The following is a 19168-nucleotide window of genomic DNA, read 5'->3' on the forward strand; positions in this document are numbered from 1 at the left end:
CCTTAGCAATCTGGATGCCTTCTATTTCTTTTTCTTATCTGATTGTTATAACTAGGACTTCCAGTGCTATGTTGAATAAAAGTGTTAAGAGTGGAATCTTTGTTCCTAATCTTAAGGGAAAAGCTTGCAGTTTTTTCACCATGGAATATGATGTTAGCTGTGGGTGTTCTTTATATATGGCCTTTTTTATGTTGAGGTATGTTCTCTCTAAACCTATTTGGTTGAGGGTTTTCTTTTTATTTTTATCATGAATGGATGTTGTACTTTGTTAAATGCTTTTTCTGCATCTATTGAAATGATCATATGGTTTTTATCCTTTCTCTTGTTGATATGATGTATCATGTTGATTAATTTGTGAATATTGAACTACCCTTGTATCCCAGGACTAAATCCCACTTGATCGTGGTGAATGATTTTTATAATGTATTGTTGGATTTGGTTTACTGATATTTCACTGAGGATTTTTGCATCTATGTTCATCGGAGTTATTGGCCTGTAGTTCTGTTTTTTTAAAGTGTCTTCATCTGGTTTTGGTATCAGGATAATACTGGCCTCATGGAATGAATTTGGAAGCTTTCCTTCCTCTTCTGTTTTTTGGAATAGTTTGAGAAGAATAGATATTAACTCTTTTTTAAATGTTTCATAGAGGGGCACCTGGGTGGCTCAGTCAGTTAAGTGTTTGCCCCTTTGGCTTGGGTCATGATCCCAGGGCCCTGGGATCGGGACCCGCATAGGGCTCCCTGCTGGGTGGGGAGTCGGCTTCTCCCTCCCTTTCTCTCCCTGCTGTGCTTTCTTTCTCTCTCTGTGTGTCAAATAAACAAAATCTTTAAAAAAAATGTTTCATAGAATTCACCTGTGAAGCCGTCTAGTACTGGACTTTCTTTTGGGGGGAGTTTTTTGATTACTGATTCAATTTCATTGCTGGTAATTGGTCTGTTCAAATTTTCTATTTATTCCTGATTCAGTTTTGGGAGATTATATGTTTCTAAGAATTTTTCCATTTCTTCTAGGTTGTCCAATTTGTTGGCATATAATTTTGTATAATATTCTCCCATAATCCTTTGTATTTCTGTGGTGTGGGTTGTTATTTCTCCTCTTTCATTTCTGATTTTGTTTATTTGGGTCCTCTCTCTTTTTCTTTCTTTTTTTTTAAGGATTTTATTTTTATTTTATTTTTTTGAAAGATTATTTATTTATTTATTTGTCAGAGAGAGAACGAGTGCACAAGCTGGGGGAGCGGCAGGCAGAGGGAGAAGCAGCTTCCCCTGCTGAGCAAGGAGCCCGATGCAGGACTCGATCCCAGGACCCTGGGATCATGACCTGAGCCGAAGGCAGACGCTCAACCTACTGAGCCACCCAGGCGTCCCTAAAGATTTTATTTTTAAGTAATCTCTACGCCCAACGTGGGGTTCAAACTTAGAAGCCTGGGATCAAGAGTCGCATGCTTTGCTGACTGAGCCAGCCAAGCACCCCTCTCTCCCTTTTTTTGGATAAGTCTGGCTAAGGTTTATCAATTTTGTTGATTTTTTCAAAGAAACAGCCCCTAGTTTCCTCCATCTGTTCTATTGTTTTTATAGTTTCTATTACATTTATTTCTACTCTAATCTTAATCATTACCTTCCTTCTATTGATTTGGGGTTTTGTTCTTCTCTTTCTAGCTTCTCTAGGTGTAAGGTTAGGTTGTTTATTAGAGATTTTTCTTGCTCCTTGAGGTAGTTAAGGATCACTATTTTATCTTTTTTTAATGACTCTTTTTTTATCCTAATATCTTTCATTCAAGTCTTTTTCCCCTCACTTAAAAAAATTTTATATTAAGCATATTGGACCTTTAACTATGATATGTATTGCAAATATTTTGTCCCAGCTTAGCAGCCTGACTTTCACTTTGCTTACAGTATTTTTGTCATGAAAATGGTTTTGATTTTTATGTAATCAAATGTGTCAGTTTTTCTTTTGCTGCAATCTGGACTTTCAGTCATAGTTAGAAAGTCTTTCTCACCCAAGATAAAGATAATTTCACTCAAGTTTTCCTCCAGTACTTGTATGCTTTCATTTTTCACATTTAGGTCACTGATCCATTTGGAGTTTATTCCTATATATGGTGTGAAGTAAAAATCTAATTTTATTTTTTTCCAAATGGCCAACCAGTTGTCCTAGCACCATTTATTAAAATTCCATTTTGGTCCCAGTAACTTGAAATGCCACCTGTATTATATATTAAGGTTTCATATGAACTTGGATCTATTTCTAGACTTTCTCTACTTCTACTATTTCTGTTCTAGTCTATATACAGGTATACCTGTATATTCACATACTAGTACTACAGTTTTAATTCTAGAGTCTTTGTAATATGTTTTTAATATGGAGGGCTAGGGGGCTACTCCCCTCTCATAAATGTTTTTATTTTAGTGTTTCTCTGACTGTTATTATATGGTTTTCCATATGAAGTTAAGCATCAACTTGCCTAGCTTCATGAAAATGCTAGAATTTATTGGCAGAAGGACTGAGTTAAATTTATAAATAAGTTTAGGGAGAACTGACATCTTTTTGATGGTAAGTTATCCTATCCAAATATGAGAGATGTCCTTTTATCAAAATTAGTTTTGTCCCTTTTAGGAGAGTTTTAAAGTTTTTCTCATATAAATTTGTACATTTATGATTAAATGTATTCCTATTATTTTATCTTTGTTATTGTAATTAGGATTTTCTCATCATTATATCTCTATTTAGTTACTGTTTGTATATATGAATATTGATTTCTACATGTTAACTTTATATCCTACTACTCTATGTAATTGAGTTAATTTTATCATTTACTCTCTAGGGTTTTGCAGGTATACCGTTATATCATCTACAAATAGCTAACAAACATTCTTGTCGAAATGGTCAGGTTAATTACAAAATTTATATGAAAACGCAGTAAACTTAGAAAAGCCAAAACCAAAGGGGAAACAAATGTGCTAAACTTATACTACCTGATTTCAGGTGTCACTGCAAACCACAGTAATTATGATATTGTGGCCTCGGTGTGAGGATAGACAAAGAGATGAGACAAAATAGCCTAATAATGGACCCATACAAATATGGTCAATTGATTTTCAAGAAAGCTACCAAGATGACTAAATGAAGAAAAGAAAGTCTTTTTGAATAAATACTGCTAAACAAGTGGACACACATTTGGGAAAAAACTTATCTTGATTATGGTTACTTCCTGACCTTTACTGAACTTTGGTAGTCTTAGTTTTATCATCTGAGGAAAAAAAAAAATCATGCTGTCAGTCCACAACTCCTTATCTGTGGTTCCAGAATCCAAAATGGAAAACCCCATGTTTCTTTCCAAACCTTGTGGTGCCAAAATCCAACCTGACCTGATTTACACAGCCACAAACCTAATCTGAAATGACTTGGGGCTCCTTATGTAGCTTCTTTGTAATTTACTATATTCATACACCAAGCTGTAGATGTGTAACTTTATTTGGTTACAAGTTGTTACCCAGCCCCGGCTGAGTGTGTTCCATACTCTGTGGACATACAGTATATTACTTTTGGGATTATAAAATCCCAAATGTTCTGAACTCATACATACCTAGAATGAGATCATACATACAAAGCGCTCACTCTCTTGTTTGGCACAGAGTAATTCCTCAACCTATGTTCCCTCCTCCTCCTGCTGCTACTGCTACAAACATCACCACCACCATTATTATTACTGCTATTATAAATTGTAGGAGTAGCTGAAAAGGTGACTCAACACAAAAAGAATTCATCGGAATAACTAAATGACAACATGAGAGGTTTAAAGGAGTGGTGCAGTGTCTGTGAGTCCAGTTTCTTTGGCATCCCCAGGGGAGTGGCATGGGTGCATGAAACAAAGCCTAGTGCCCCTGAGGAAACACCCCTGCACCTCCCAGCTGGAGAGTCTCCCTGCCCTGCTTATTTTATGTTATGTTATGTTATGTTATGTTATGTTATGTTATGTTATGTTATGTTTGTTATTTATTTATTTATATGTGTATGTATTTTTGCTCTGCTCATTTTAGAGAATCTGAAGGGATTAGAAGAGGTAGCTGGTTCCCTGATACAGCACAACCAGGAAAAGATTGTTACCATCGAAAAAGCATTTACTTTTCAGGGAAAGAGGGAAAAAGGAGAGAGAAATAAATACAAGAGAAACAATAGGGAAGGGAAACAGAAAAGAGAGCGCCCAAAACAACAGCTCTTTTCCCAGAAACTGCTTCTTTTTCTTGAGCCAAGGCTAAGAGTGAGTCATGACCAATGATTATAACTATGGGAACTTTAAGGTCCAACGAAAAACTTTAAGAGAAAATAAACCATAACAAAAACTGTTAAAGTGACTGTCGCAGAACACTAACAAAAGTGGGTGGCTTGTATTTTGCAGAGTTTAGTGAACTAAATAAACCCGGTTAGCCATAGTGTGAGTACAATTCTGTTTTAAAGGGATGTCTGAGAGTAGGTTGGAGGGAGATAAAATCTCTTTGTTCTGACTAATAAGGGCCCTGATAAAGGAATCCTCCAGGCTCAGGACAGATGGTATAAGACAGAAATAGGCTGAGACACACGGCGGACGATCAGAGAAGAAAAGATCCAGACCACCAGGAATGTGTCAGTTGTCTTCTTTAGGGCTCAGAGCTTTCACCAGCTCCTTCTTTGGAGACCCACTGTACAGCCTTAGGCGTTAGGGACTAAATGTTTGTGTCCTCCCTCTTCCACCAGATTCACATATTGAAGCTCAAACCCTCCAGCTGATGGTATTTGGAGGGGCCTTTGGGAGATAATTAGGGTTAGATGAGGTCATGAGAATGAGGCCTATGATGCAATTAGTTAAGAAGAGAGCTCTCACCAGGAACCAAATTGCTGGCCACCTTGGACTTCTCAGCCTCCAGAGCTGTGGGAAGATTAATTTGCTGTGGTTCACGCCATCCACCCTATGGGTATCTTGTTATAGCAGCCTGAGCAGACTGAGACAGCGTGTAGCAATACACTCTGTTTACTCATTCCAGGACGTGGGATCAGTCATTTCAAATGAATTCTATTGTCTTTAGTTCAAAACTAAAGACCCCTCCTGGTATTTTTATACGTACATGGATTGAGTGACCCCTGAGTATTCTAGCCCGGTGAGATCAAACCAGGGAAGCAGCACTCCTTACATGATGCTGCTTTAATGAGGATTATTTCTGTCTGGGAGTGCTACAAATTAAACAAGTGAATGGGGATAAAATAGCTACAGATAGGCCAACTTCTCTACAATTCAAATTACTGATAGGTGTTGGAAGGCAGGAAACCGATGAAGCCAAAATCTTTTTAGTGGCTCGCTGCCTCCACCTCCTGGAAATTTGGAGACATAACAGGGCTGTTGGCTGGGTATTTTTTTCCTTAATAATTCCTTATCACCACTCTTATTACTGAAAATTAACATTGGGATTAAAAACAACCAAAACCTTACCATATCAAGATCTTGTTGCTTGAAAACTTAAAAAAATTTCCACATTCTTTTTAAGTCATTTTTTTTTATATCTAGGAAAACAGATAATTGGCTATATAGAGTCTCTTCTGTTAACACAGCTTGTCCGGTTTAGAATTTTCTTTTTTTAATTATTAAGTGAGCTTTATGCCAAATGGGGCTTGAATTCACAACCCTGAGATCAAGAGTCGCATGCTGTACCGACTGAGCCAGCGAGGCCGCCCTAGAATGGATATTTTATGATCGATAGCCCGTTCCATTTTTAGCTAAAGATCAAGTCAAAAAGCACCTTCTTTCCCACACTTACATAGGACTTTTGCTATCACAGATCTTTATGATATTTTATCTTCCAGATATTTTAAAATATTTTTATTTTCCAGATATTTTTAAAATATCTTCCGAATATTTCCAGATATTTTAAAAATAATGTACTATCCAATCATGATAAAACCTTTAGTAGACAATAGGAGAGAACTTCCTTTATGTGATAAAGTCTGTTTACAAAAAGCCTACAGCAAACTCCATGCTTAAGTGTGACACGTTGAAGGTTTTTGCTTTGAGTCCAGGACCAAGCAGAGACTGTCTCCTACCACTAATCGTAATCCACCTTGTGCTGGAGGTCTTAGCCAATGCATGTGGTGAGAAAAAGGACGAAAAGTCCTATGTATTGGGAAGGAATAAATAGCTGTTCTTCACAGATTATCTGATTGTATACATAAGAAAAAAATTAAGTTACAGATAAACTATTAACTAGTAAGAGAGTTTACTGAGAGTGCTAATATGAGATAAATTTTATTTTATTTTTTTAAGATTTTATTTATTTATTTGACAGAGAGAGACACAGCGAGAGAGGGAACACAAGCAGGGAGAGTGGGAGAGGGAGAAGCAGGCTTCCCGTGGAGCAGGGAGCCCGATGCGGGGCTTGGTCCCAGGACCTTGGGACCATGACCTGAGCCAAAGGCAGACGCTTAACAACTGAGCCACCCAGGCTCCCCATAAAGAATCAGTTGTATGACTATTAGCAACTAATGTTTGGAAAATAAAATCTTAAAAAAGAAACCATTCAAAGTACTATCGGAAGACAAGATAATATAAATGGATTGGTTCTCTTCAGATTTATCTCCAGATTCAATGCAAACTCAAACAAAAATCCTACAGATTTTTGAAATGAAATTGGTTCTACAGGGCACCCGGGTGGCTCAGCCAATAAGCGTCTGCCTTCTGCTCAGGTTATGCATGATCCTGGAGTCCCAGGACTGAGCCCTGCATCAGGCTCCCTGCTCAGGGGGGAGTTTTCTTCTCCCTCTGCCCCTCACCCTGCTCGTGTGTTCTCTCTCAAGTAAATAAATAAAATCTTTTATTTTATTTATTTGAGAGAGCGAGAGCAAGAGAGAGTGAGAGCACACATGGAGAGGGAGAAACAGGCTTCCCGCTAAGCAGGAAGCCAGATGTGGGGCTCGATCCCAGGACCCTGGGATCATGACCTGAGCTGAAGGCAGACACTTAACTGACTGAGCCACCCAGGCACCCCATAAATAAAATATTTTAAAAAAAAGAAATGAAATTGGTTCTGAAGTTTCTATGGAAAAGCAAAGTTCTGAGACCCACTTGATGAAGGTTAAAGGAGGACTCACTTCACCTGAATATTGTTCTATCAGGTGGTTTTGGCTCAAGGATAGACAAACCAACTATGGGATACAATAGAGAAACAGACACATCAAGAGATAAAATGGACATTTAGTTTATGACAAAAGTGGATATTGCAGGGGAGTAGCTAGAGGGCAGCTTATCCACAAATAGTGCTGGGGCAGTTGGTTATCTAGAAGAGAAAATATTCAAATAGATGGCGAACAAAAACAAATTCCCAGTGTAAGACTGTTATGAACTGAATGTTTGTGTCCCATTCCAAAATCATATATTGAAGCCCTTAACCCCCAGTGTGATGGTATTTGGAGGTGGGGTTCGGGGGAGGTAATTGGGTCGAGATGAAATCATGAGAGTAGGGTCCCCATGATGGGATTATGTGTCCAGAGCTCTTGTGCTCTCTGCCATGTGAGGACACAGCAAAAAGATGGCCATTTGCAAGCCAGGAATCGAGTGCCAAAACCTTGATCTTGGACTTCCCAGCCTTTGGAATTGTGAGAAATCAGTATCTGTTGTTTAAGCCACCCCAGTCTAGGTATTTTGTTATAACGGCCTGAGCTGACTAAGATGAAGAACTCTCAAGAGAGAAAGATAAAGAAATATATTTCTCAAGAGAGAAAGATAAAGAAAGATTTTTAAAGACAGTGTTGGATATCTTCATGACATCAGTGTTGGGGAAGTTTTTTAAATAGGACAAACAAAAGAAAAACCGTAAAGGAATAGATTGATAACTCTTAATTAAAATTAAGAACTTCTGTTCATCAAAAGATCCCATTAAGAGGGTGCTACAGGGCGCCTGGGTGGCTCAGTTGGTTAAGCGACTGCCTTCGGCTCAGGTCATGATCCTGGAGTTCCGGGATCGAGTCCCGCATCGGGCTCCCTGCTCGGCAGGGAGTCTGCTTCTCCCTCTGACCCTCCCCCCTCTCATGTGCTCTCTCTCTCTCTCTCTCTCATTCTCTCTCTCAAATAAAATAAAATAAAATAAAAGAGGGTGTTACGGAACCTGGACTGGATCACCCGACAGAAGAACCAAGCCACACTCGGAGATCTTGGAGGATCGGAGGTTTATTTAACGGCTGCGAGCTGAGAGGAAAGTGATCTCCAAAGGTCTGAGCCCTGAGCACAAACCAAGGGGGCAATTCATACACTTCTACTTCCGTATATGTGGTACTTTCGCCACACGGCAGGCGGGGCAGGAGGGAAAACCCAGAACGGCCCTAGGGGCCAGGACTGGGATTCCCTTGCTGGCTTGTTCGGCCACCTTAGAACACAGATTTCCTTTATCAGGTGAAAACTCAAGTCTCAATTGGGAGAAGGCATTTGCACAAGTGATAACAAATTGCATGCAGACTATATTAAGAACTCCTACCAATCAATAAGAAAAAGACGAAACCCAAAAGAAAAATGACCAAGAGACATGCATCTGCAAATAGCCAATAAAAAATTGAAAAAGTGCTCAACCTCATTAATAATCCATGGAATGCAATGGGATAGCACTGGAATGGATAACATTTGAAAGTCTAACCAGACCAATTTGGAGTGGGGATGTGGAGTAAACTGAGCTCTCGTCACCGTTGGCTAGAGTGTAAATTGGTACGTTTATTTTAGAAAACAACTTGGCATCATCAACTAAATTTTGAACATTTGCATTCCTCTCATCAAGTGATGCCATTCCAGATATACAAAATGTGCACCCCAAAACATGTGTTCAAGAGTGTGTGTAGCAGCAATATTTTTTAAAAACCAAAACTGGAAACAACACTAATAACCATCAAGAGAGAAACAGGGGCGCCTGGGTGGCTCAGATGGTTAAGCGTCTGCCTTCAGCTCGGGTCATGGTCCCAGGGTCCTGGGATTGAGCCCCGCATCGGGGAGGAGCCTGGCTCGGCGGGGAGCCTGCTTCTCCCTCTCCCTCTGCCTCTCTCCCTGCTCATGCTCTCCCTCTCTCTCTGTATCTCTGTGGCTCAAATGAATAAATAAAAAATTTTTAAAAAAAGAGCAGAAACAATATGTATAGATTGTGGCATATTCATATAGTGGAAGGCAAAAAGAAAATGTGGAATCTTAAAAATGTGATGTTGATCAAAGGAAACCAGACATAAAAGAATACACACTGTATTTTTCCATTTATATTTGCTGTAAAAGGACAGCAAAACCACAGTATGTTTAAATAGGCTTAGGTTAAAGGCATAAAGAGAGCAAAACAAGTGATTATAGTCAAATAAGAATAGTAGTTACTTTTTTTCTTTTTTAGATTTTATTTACGTATTTGACAGAGACAGACACAGCGAGAGAGGGAACACAAGCAGGGGGAGTGGGAGAGGGAGAAGCAGGCTTCCCGCCGAGCAAGGAGCCCGATGCGGGGCTCGATCCCAGGACCCTGAGATCATGACCCGAGCTGAAGGCAGACACTTAACAACTGAGCCACCCAGGTGCCCTGAATAGCAGTTACTTTGAGGAGGAAAGAATTTGTGTTTTGGAAAGGGCATGCAGAGGTTTTGGGGGGTTCTCGTAACTTTCTCTCTGACCTGGGAGATTTACATAGGTGTTAGCTTTCAAATAATTTTTTAAGCTGTAATTTATATGTTACCCATGTTTCTGCATGCGTATATCATATGTCGCAATACAAAAACCCTAGGCAAGACCATCGGGCGTGTACAGTTTGCCCACGCTAATGATCTTTGCAAAACACTCCCCCACATTCAGACACCGTATCGCCAGGCCTGGCACAACAGCTTCTGTCCTCCTTTTGTTGCCCTGATACAGTAATAGTGGGGGCAATAATAATAGTAGCTAATATTTATGCCAAGCCCTATTGTTTGCTCTCCACGTCTTATTTCATTTAGACCGTACTCCCCTCGGAGGTATGTACTCCTATCATGTCCATTTTGGGAATGAGAATACAGGGACAGAGAAGTTGGCTGACAGCTTATGAGGGGCACAGTCAGAATCCAAATGCAAAGATCAGTAGCTTGGGGCACCTGGCTGGTTCAGTCAGTGAAGCGGCTGCCTTCGGCTCAGGTCATGATCCCAGGGTCCTGGGATCGAGCCCCGCATTGGGCTCCCTGCTCCGAGGGGAGTCTGCTTCTTCCTCTCCCTCTCCTCCCTGCCGCTCCCCTGCCTGTGCTCACTCTTTCTCTGTCAAATAAATAAATAAATCTTAAGGAAAAAAAAAGGATCCACATGCAAAGATCAGAGCTCCAGATCCTGCACTTTTAATTAGGGCATAATAGGATCAGCCCTTCTGTTGCCCCAACAGCCTACAGGATGCTTCTCCTCGCCAGTTGGCTTCTAGGTTTGGAGATCTTTGAGATTGGCCGCATTAAGGACAGAGACAGCTCTGAGCTCATGCTGCTGAGCTGCTTTGGCCTCATTCGGATCTGAGGTGCTGGTCCAGATGGAGTGATATCTGCTAGTGAGAATTAAAAGCAAGAGGTCTTTTCAGGTCCTAATAAGATTGTTCCCTGGCCAGCACAGAACAAACCATTTAGAGTTTGTAAGCCTTACATTTAAGTCCTTAGTGAACAAAAGCTTGGATTTTCTTTTGGGGTGAAATGTACTATATTCTTATCACTCCATTATGGGGCTCACTCTCTTTGTGGATTTTTAAAAATTGCTTTGCAGTGATTTCTGCAAGTGTTTATAGTTGGGCTAGATGTCATACCTTTCTCTCTCTGAAATAAGATTTAACATTTGCATTAATTAAAAGTGCTGTTTTGGGTTAGCCTGCAGAAAGTTTCAACCAGATATTCACTTATGAGAAGGTATTTAAATAGAGGGATAAACAGTAGGTAAATGGTACAATGCCACAAACTTACAATCGATAAATATTAACTACACGGTATAAGGGAGTTTAATAAAATTTGGCGCAGAAGAGGAAGAAGAAAGAGAAAAAGAAGGAGGAGGGAGAGGAGCAGGAAGGAAGAGAAGAAGAAAAGATGATGATATGGTTAGAGGGATAAGGGAGGAACACAGATTCTTCATTTGAAATAACCTTCAGAAAGCACCACGTATTTCAAGTGAGGAGCCGCCTCACAGATTTGCTGAGAAACATTGGCCTGGCTTTTGGTACTGTGGGAGTCCTATTAATGACTAGAATGAAACTGTGCTTATTTAAAAGCCTTACGGGCTGCCCTGAATAGTACAGATCTGGTCTTTGAGAACACACATTTACATAGCACATGATTGGGAACAGCCAGGATTTACCTGATGTAATTGTGGAGGCTTGGTTCTTTTCATTTAGGCTGTTTCATTCATTCAAATTTCATTCATTAAAGCCTGAATAACACATTTAGCCAATTTCTATTCTTCTTTTCTCATTCTGCCCTTTGTTACACATTTCCTGAGAGGACAAATCCCAGTGTAGGAGGTGCCATGACAAGGGCATACAGTACTTTAATAAAGACTATATGCCGTGTTCAGAAAATGCCCAGTGCTGAAGCGAAGGTTAGAAAGGATTTCTTTGCTGGCTGTGTTTTCTTTAATCCCATTTTCTGTGGCCTTGAATAGGTAATCGTTGGGCTTGGAGGGAGGCATAGAAGAAGGTATTGGCTAGAGGGGAATGCAGGGCAGTGAACTGGTGGGTACCAATATTTTCCAGAATTGCTCTGTCAGCCTGCCATGAGGAGACTTCCAAGGGGCAGTGTTAAAACATCATTAAGTCAGTGGAAATTTCTAGTACAAGTTAGGTTCCTCCCCCTGATGAAAGGGGAATGAAGTTTTGCTTCACTCCTATTGTGTGTCAGGCCCTTTATTTTATTAGAAGAAAGTCTTTTCATTCTATTCCCTTTAAATGTACCTGACTTTAGGGTTTAGAAGAAACATTTTCACTCCTTACTCACCATGTTTCTTATACTCTGGATGCCTAAATAGAACAGTTGAGTGACATCATGGAGTAGTGGAAAAAGAATGTTTCAAATGAGACACACCTAGGTTCCAATCCTGCCTCTGGATTTACCAAATGTGAGACTTTGATAGGTTCCTTAATTTTTTTGAAGATTTATTTTTATTTATTTGAGAGAGAGAGTATGTGAGCAGGGGCAGGGAGAGAGAGAATCCTCAAGCAGACTCGCTGCTGCACAAGGAGCTCGATCCCAGGACTCCAAGACCATAGGACCCGAGCTGAAATCAAGAGCTGGACACTTAACTGACTGAGCCATCCAGGTGCTCCAGTGGGTTCCTTAATTTTTGCAGAGTCCAGTTTCTGTATCTGTGAGATAGTAAATGGCTCTACTATTGCTTATCTTGCAGGACTGTTGTGAGGATTCAGTGAGAACTGCAAATGAACAGCTCAGGAGTCTGGCTTGTGGTAGTCACAGCATTTAACATGTAGAAGCTATGATTATTTTTAATTTTCCTGTTTAACATATTTATATATGAAGTGAGGACTAAACTTTGATTCTCATTTCCTTTCCAATGTTAAGGTAATTTATCTCATCAGCAAGGCAAAGAAGGGTAGATAGGAACCTCAATCAAAGATTCATTCAAGTCTTCTTTGGGGTCACCTGGGTGGCTCAGTCCGTTTGGCATCCAACTCTTGATTTCAGTTCATGATCTCAGGGTTGTGAGATCAAGTCCTGTGTTGGGCTCGGTGCTGAGTGTGGAGCCTGCTTGAGATTCTCTCTCTCCTTCCCTCTGCTCCTCGCCCCCCCACTCCCCACCCCTGCTCATGTGCGTGCACGCTCTCTCTCTCTCTGTCTTAAAAAAGGTCTTCTTTGTAGACCTAGGAGGACAAGGAAAGAAAAAGGAGGAACCAAAAAGCAAAATGAAGACAGGAATGAGTTCTCCTTAGCTTTTTCTTCTTCTTTTTCTTTTTTCAAGATCATTCAATTTAACTTTTATTTAACATTTTCATTAGGTTTTGCCTTTGAACACTAGTGTTCTTAGCTATTTTTTCACTCAATAATTTTTCAGGGGTGCCTGGGTGGCTCAGTCGTTAAGCGTCTGCCTTCGGCTCAGGTCATGATCCCAGGGTCCTGGGATGGAGCCCCGCATCGGGCTCCCTGCTCCGCGGGAAGCCTGCTTCTCCCTCTCCCACTCCCCCTGCGTGTGTTCCCTCTCTCGCTGAGTCTCTCTCTGTCAAATAAATAAATAAATAAAATCTTAAAAAAATAATTTTTCATACACTGAGTATTGATCCTTTGAAGGACAACAATTTATTTTTTGACCTAAACTGCCCCCCCCATACCTATCTTGAGAAACAAGGAACAAACTAGGGCCAGAGTGGTCAAACAAGAAACTCTGTTTGAAAGAAAACATGGGGCAGCATTTGGTGGTACATTCGATCACAACATTTTTTCTGAAGGTGATTTCTCTTTTCAAGGATCCCTGTTGTTTGCGGGGAATGGGATATATCTCCGTGCTCAAATGGCAGCATAAATGTTTTAATTAAGCAAGCGCCCAGACTGGGTGTGGAATGTCTAATTAGACCCCCTGGGTATCAGTGACATCTTCCGACTGAGGGATGGTTCCTAGCCCGGAGAGACAAGCTTTGCTGGGAGCAGGGGCACCTGCCACTGGCCCACAAACAGTCGGTCGTCATAGAGGTTTCTTTTTCTTCCTGAGAATGTTTGCAAACGGAGAAGTATCTTTACTGATTCCGTATCTCCTTACAAAATCCATCCCACCATGAGTTTCTAGCGAAAAACGAGAAAGGGAGAGAGAATGGGAAGTGGAGTGAGTCTGCAGGTAGGGCTTGTCTCTCCTCAGGTCCCTCCAAGCCCTCTGGGTCATATCCCCTGGGCACTTGGAATTCCAGATAAATAGAGGGGCTGTGTTTCCATGGGAACAGCTTGGCGAGAACAAACTGGGGAAGAAAGTTCATATTTATAGCTCAGAACTGTTGATTGTATGTGCCGGCTTTATTCATTAAGTTATCTTGGGGCTGCAATGAGTACTGGAGTGTGAGTCCCATCGGTGCCTTAGTTCCCAAATCCTTTCTTTCCTCTCCCTTCCCAACCCATCCCTAAAATGTCAAGCACAAATAGCTAGAGTTATGAGCTGTAGAGTTTATTTGTACAACCCTCCCTGGGCTGTGTTTGGGAGATGGAACACAGGCTTTGGAGCCAAGGTGACAAGGATTCAAATCCTGGCTCTGGCACCAACCTCAATTTCTTCATCCCTAAAATGGGAATAATGATACTTTTACCAGCTGTTGGGAGGATTCAAAATGATGCACACGAAGTCCCTAGCCTGGTGCAGAGTAGGTCCTTCACAAACGATCACTACTATTTATATTATTGCTGACCTTCTGCTCACTTAAATGGTTCTTGTCACATTCTGATTAACAGAGAAAGAAAGTAGCGATAAGGAACAGAAGGAAAAAATACACTCTTCAGCAGAGTTCAATGTTATCAGCAGAGCTTGTATCTCAAATTAGAAGAAAATGTTTTATAATTAAACATCTGGATTCTTGGGGCGCCTGGGTGGCTCAGTTGGTTAGGTGACTGCCTTCGGCTCAGGTCATGATCCTGGAGTCCCAGGATGGAGTCCCGCATCAGGCTCCCTGCTCAGCGAGGAGCCTGCTTTTCCCTCTAACCCTCCCCCCCCTCATGTACTCTCTGTCTCTCTCTCTCTCATTCTCACTCTCTCAAAATAAATAAATAAATCTTTAAAAAAACAAACAAACAAAAAAAATCTGGATTCTTCGTGCCTAAGAAGCATAAGCAAATGGTCCTGTTTTCCAGGGATTACTGCCTTGATGTAGGTTTTTTTTTTTTTTTTCAATACTTTTATCTCAAGGCCAGCCGCTGTAGGTATTTTTTTTTCTTTTTTTAAGATTTTCTTTATTTGACAGAGAGAGACACCGCGAGGGAGGAAACACAAGCAGGGGGAGTGGGAGAGGGAGAACCAGGCTTCCCATGGAGCAGGGAGCCCGATGCGGGGCTTGATCCCAGGACCCTGGGATCATGACCTGAGCCTGGGATCATGACCTGAGCCGAAGGCAGACACTTAACGACTGAGCCACCCAGACGCCCCTCAATGTAGGTTTTTAAAAACATCTTATGTTGCCTGTGATTTCTCTATCTTACTGTTCTATCCAGGCTGTCAGACGGGCCGATTTCATCAGCCCCGAGAGCCGAAGACACAGAAGATACACACACTCACATACAAAAGCCTCTGCCAGCAAAGCCTATTTGTTTTGTCATGGCAACCCTTGTCACTTCCAGCTGGAGAGTGAGTGATGATGTCATTATCGAGAGAGGACTGGAGAGCAGGCTGGGAACCCCGTCTGAGCTGTAGGATTACAGAGAATTATGTTTCAGAGTCAACCGATCACGATACGGAGAGAAGTCATCAGCACAAGGCGCTCAGGCTTTACATAAACAAACATATGCTGTCTTTGACAAGGAAAGAATTGAGTTTGAAAATCTGACATTAAGAGCAAAATCCCTATATCTGGGATTTTAAGAGAGAGTGCATGAAGCTCCTGTTTTGCCAGCCAATCTCTATCGGTGTTTGGTGAAAGTCTAAGTGGCATTAAGTCTTGGGGACCGAACACGACCTGGTCTGGTCAGAGATCTGCTGGCTAGAGATGGGGACGAGGTGGGGGCGGCCTCGTGACAGATTGCCCAATGAGAGGCCCCGACAGCCAGAACCGACAGCTGATGACAGAATCCATGTCCTGAGCTCCTCGGAAGAGCAAAAGGTAGGACATACCCCAGTACAGCAGACATAACGGGGACTGTTGCAGGCAACCCAGGATGTGTGGTCCCTGCATGTAAATCAAGGATGCAGGGCGCCTGGGTGGCTCAGTTGGTTAAGCGTCTGCCTCAGGCTCAGGTCATGATCCCAGGGTCCTGGAATGGAGCCCCACATTGGGCTCCCTGCTCCTCCCTCTGCCTCTGCCTCTCTCTCATGAATAAATAAATAAAATCTTTAAAAAATCAATCAATCAATCAAGGATGCAGCCTGGTTTCTTCACACGAAAGCAACTCTGCTGTTTTCGCTCTAGAAGTACTGCCCTCCAGCAAAACACGGTCAAGAGGGAGATTGGTCACCTACACACAGGTCAAGAGAGAACGGCAGGCTGGGGGGCTAGATGTCACATCAAACAGACTAGCCCTCAGTCACGCACGACCACAGCCAAGGAGAGGCGTTTCCCCACTTGTCTGAGAGTAAGCTGGGACACCACTAGACCAAGGGAATCAGTCTCCAGAAAAGAGATTGGAAATGGGTCTTGCAAACTCTGAGCGCTAAAAAAGAGGCAGTCGTCATCTAGGGCAAGTTTGTCTTTTTCCAAACTAGTGTCGCAGACTGGTCGTTAGCCTGAGCTATGCATGAAGCAAAATTCACAGCCTGCCTCTCTGCTGGGAGCTCTTGGGCCAGGTGCCTTGGCCCCCTGAGCCTCGGGGCTTTGTTGAGAGGATGTGGTAATGTATAGAAAGACTTCGATAGGTAGAAGTCATTGTTACTGTCTGACTTTCTTGAGGTGGGGGTGCTGGTGGTTTACAGCACAGCTGTGATCTGAATCCTTAAACTAGTTCATAATTGTCCTTATATTTTCTGTGCTAATGGCAGGCAGAAGGAACAGAGATCACTCCAATCTTGTGCACATATAGCCTACCTAATGAGAGGACAATCTGGAAATTAACATTGATACGTTACTTCCAATTATTTCTCGGACACCCCCCTCCAATTTATTTTGCTTATTGTTCCAATGTTGTCTTCTATAGACAAAGGAGGCAATCCAGGAGTATACTTTGTATTTAGTTCTAATGTTTTCTTTTTAGGCTCCTTCCATCTGGAAATGTTTCTGTCTTTCCTTATCTTTCATGGCCTTAACATTTTTGAAGAGTCCAAGCTTGCTACTTTGTAAAATGCTCTTTATTTGGGGCTTGTTGGATGTTTTATCACTGTTAATTTCAGGGGATGCATTTTTGTCAGAAATACAAGTATACCATGTTTTCCAGTGGATCATCACGTGGACTTGTCTCATGACTAGGACTAGTGTTGTTCATGTTTATCATTTGAGTTAATAGATTTGCCAGGTTCCTCTACTTTAAAGTTAATACATATTTTATATTTTTTAAATTAATAAATATTAGGTGCTTTGTGGGAAAATACTTTAAGAGACTCTATATATGCTGTACCTCATCAGTTTTCCCTTATTTGTGGCATTCATTGCTGATTATTGCCCGAATCAAGAATAATTGCAAAATGGTGGCTTTATAATTCCTCTTTCTCTATTTATTAACTGAAATTCAACTCTAAGTTGGAGATTAGAGGCAAACTCCAGGAATAGGCAGACAAAAAGCTCAACGTCAAGGTACCTTTCTGTTGGTTTCCTTTCATACTGGCTACAGATTAGGCGAGCCTTCCAAGTAAGGAGACAGCCATGTCTGAACATTCAATGTCCTGAGGCAAAAGCAACTTCAGCAGTGGCGTGTGGCTGCCAGAAGCAGCAGAAAACAGAGGCAGAAGAGTTTGTAGAAAGCTTTCTAACAGTGAAACCTGGAGACTGAATGTGGACTGGAAAATTAAAAAAAAAAAAAAAAAAAAAGAACATGGGATGTTTTAAACCTGGACTGGAATGGTGGTAAGATAAAAGATAGGGATGTCAAAGGTAGAGCTGGTGTTGGGGAGCATAACGGGGTTAATTTCAGGTCGGTTGAACGTGAAGTGCTGGCTGGGTGCACAAGTTGCATCCTCTGACAGGCTGGGACGGCAAGAGAAAAACCTAAAGAGGGAGGTCAGGGCTGGAAATGCAGATTTGTGATGCATCTGCACTGCGGTAGGAAACGGATGTGGGTAAGACCATTATTTGAGCCAGTTTTGGAGAAAAGATGGGTGAAGTGCAAAATCACAGTGAGTGAGGTGGGGTCCTGGAAGGAGAAGAAAGACTCCCTGAAGAGGGTGCGGTTGGGGCTCAGGACAGCGGCAGAGCCACAGGAACTGGGGAGAATATTGTGCACTGACGTGTTCCACATCCAATCTATCCAGAGTCTAGAGTGTCTTTCCATACCATAGAGTCTGGGGGGCTGAAAATGAAATTTCCCTGACTTTCTTGCAGCTGGAGGGGTCTGGATGTGTTTTGGGTTTTGAGAAACAGGTGCATTTGAGTGAGACTTGAAAGATCTAGATAGCACTTCCGGCTGCTTCTGCTGTTCTGCTGGCAATTGTCATGGAATTGTTAGATTTTTTTCCCCCACAGTGTTCAGCAGCCAGGCTCCAGCTTCATGAGGGACCAGAGGCAAAGACCTGGGAATCCATGTTTTGCTTGTGTAGCTCTAGCATAAAGTTCAGTTGTGGTGGCTCCTGATCTCTGGATCTCAGCTAAGGCAAATATATGTCCCTGAAGTCAGAGGTTCCAAGGACAGCTTCCTGATTTCTCAGCTTCCTGATGCAGGAGAGATAGCATCTCTCCCAGTGGGGCATATCTGCTGTGATCTGGGAATCATTCCTGAAGGTTCAGTCTGGAGCATGCTCTTCCAGTCCTTCCAACAATTTAAAAAGTATATAAATCCCCCTCAGCTGAAAAAAGTGTGGTGCTTTCTCTTTTCTGAAACTGAACTCTGATTGATTCAAAATCCAATGGAGAAAGGATATTCAAGAAGAAAGGGCTAATCAGAATCACTATATTGTATACCTGAGACTAATATAACACTGTACTCTTGTTATACTGGAATTAAAAAAATTTAAAAAAAATAATAAAGGGCTAATCAATAATTCAAAAGCTACCAAAAAGTTAAGATGAGGATTTCATTCATCCATCTATCCATCCATTTTGAGTCATTAAAACTGTTATCACTGAGTCCATAATGTGTAGCAGGTACCATGCTGGACATTTGGGAATACTGTACAAAGATGAATAAAACACAGTCTTTCCCTTCAAGCATTCAGTCTAGTAGGGGAGAGAATCATGAACATCAATGTAATAAATTGTGGCAAGCACACTGATGGAGACAGATTCAGGGAGCCAGCATGAGAAAGAAGGAAGGGTACAGAACTTGGAATGAGACTCTGGAAAGTAGGCTTTTTTTTTTTTTTTAAGGATGCAAAGTGGGCATTTTTAAATTCAATTAGCCAGCATATAGTACATCG

Source organism: Callorhinus ursinus, unplaced genomic scaffold (assembly GCF_003265705.2).
Source record: "Callorhinus ursinus isolate GAN/ISIS: 27379988/994484 unplaced genomic scaffold, GSC_fseal_2.0 scaffold6, whole genome shotgun sequence".
Lineage (NCBI taxonomy): Eukaryota > Metazoa > Chordata > Mammalia > Carnivora > Otariidae > Callorhinus > Callorhinus ursinus.